At 40.7% G+C, this 1987-nt stretch overlaps 1 pseudogene; it reads left to right on the forward strand.

The window, feature by feature from the left end:
- Positions 1-818: 818 nt before the first annotated feature.
- On the forward strand, positions 819-1744 carry LOC104983487 (annotated as a pseudogene).
- The last annotated feature ends 243 nt before the right edge of the window (positions 1745-1987 follow it).

Below are 1987 nucleotides of genomic sequence, written 5' to 3' on the forward strand. Positions count from 1 at the left end.
TGATTAAAATGTTGGAAGTGAATAATCCTACCTCCGTTAGAAGTCCATGCCCTGTGGTTATTGGTACTTTGTGAAAATGAAATCAACAGAAAGAAGAGGTAAGTGTTGGTGACATCAGTGAAATTTTGGAGTTCTTATTATGGTGTAGTAATTTTAGTTATCTTGAGGACATGAGTTAAGCATTGTAATTATTGTAATTGAATGGTCATATTTTTAGGCTCTGTCTATTTATTTGTTTTCCTACCATACCAAGACCAAGGTAGCATTCACAAATATGTGAAAAGAGTAGAGAAGCAATTTTGCCAAAAGCTTTATGTACAGCATTGCTTCTCTACTGTATATTCTTACAGTACTTTAAATCCTATTAAACTCAATCTGAAAAAGACCTTTTATATCTATGATGCATGGAAACACAAGGTCTACTATTTGATTTTTCTTATATTAAACATCAATATCATTATTTTTGGTAATGTAGAACTAAGTTGATATGCCACGTCATGCCATGCCATGCTAAATCATTTTAGTCGTTTCCTCCTCCAGGGGATCTTCCCAACCTAGAGAGCGAACCTTGATCTCTTATGTATCCTGCATTGGCAGATGGGTTCTTTACCACTATGGCACCTGGGAAGCCCCAAACTGGTATAATATATGTCGATTTCAATGAATACATTATCTAACCAGATAGTTGCATATAAAATCCCATGGCCCTGTCTTTTAACATGATAGATTTACCACCTCCCTAGGCCTTCCCCCTTTTGGAAGATACTTTTTAAAATTTTAAATGCTTTGTCTTGACAGGAGCCATGTGCTAATAAAAGATGGAACAGAAAAATGGAAATTCTTTCACTGGGTTTATCCTACTGGACTTCTCTGACAGACATCAACTGGAACAAATTCTCTTTGTGGTCCTTTTGATCTCCTACGTCTTCACTTTGCTGGGAAACACAGCCATCATTGCATTGTCCTACTTGGACCCACGTCTTCACAACCCGATGTACTTTTTCCTCTCTAACCTGAGCTTTCTGGACATGTGCTACACCACCAGCATTGTTCCCCAGTTCCTGGTTAATCTCAGTGGAGCAGACAAATCCATCTCCTTCGGTGGCTATGTAGCTCAGTTCTTCATCTATCTGGGATTGGGATGCACAGAATGCTTTCTTTTAGTATTCTTGTCATTTAACCGCTGTGAAGCTTTTTGCAGGCCCCTTCTCTACACAGTAATCATGCACCCCCGTCTGTGTGCCCTGATGGCTTCTGCTTCATGAATCATTGGTTTTGCCAACTCCTTATTGCAGACAGTGTATATCTTCCTTTTACCACTTTGTGGGAGAAATAAATGAGACCACTTTCTTTGTGAGATCTCTCCTTTTCTCACACTTGGCAGTGTTGACACCACTATGAATGTATATGTGACCTTTTTTGGCAGTGTCATCATTCTTGCCTTATTCATGTTCTCCTATGGTCAGATTGTCAGGGCGGTCTTAAGAATAATGTCCACTATAGGACAGAGAAAAGGGTTTGGCACGTGTGGATCCCACCTCATGGTGGTCTCCCTGCTCTTTGGTACAGCCATCTATGTGTATCTTCATCCCAGGAGCAGCGACTCCCAGGATCAGAAAAAGTTCATGTCTCTTTTCTACACTGTCATTATCCCCATGACCAACCCCCTCATATGTACACTGAGGAATAGGAATGTGAAGGGAGGATGAAGAAGGTACTTTGGAAGGACTCTGACTCCAGATGATGGCTGAGAAGGACAGCTTAATGGAAGCAATTGAACATCAGAGCTCTTTAGATGTATGTGTGTGTCCCCCATGAATCATCTGAAATTTCCTCTGATAACTCTGAGGGAATTTCTTTACTTCAGTGTGGTGCATCGGTGCTCAGTCATATCCAACTCTTTGACCCCATGAGCTGTAGGACACTAGGCTCCTTTGTCCATGAAATTTCCCAGATAAGAATACTGGGGTGGGTTACCATTTCCTTC

This window comes from Bison bison, unplaced genomic scaffold, assembly GCF_000754665.1.
Source record: "Bison bison bison isolate TAMUID 2011002044 unplaced genomic scaffold, Bison_UMD1.0 scf7180017862863, whole genome shotgun sequence".
Lineage (NCBI taxonomy): Eukaryota > Metazoa > Chordata > Mammalia > Artiodactyla > Bovidae > Bison > Bison bison.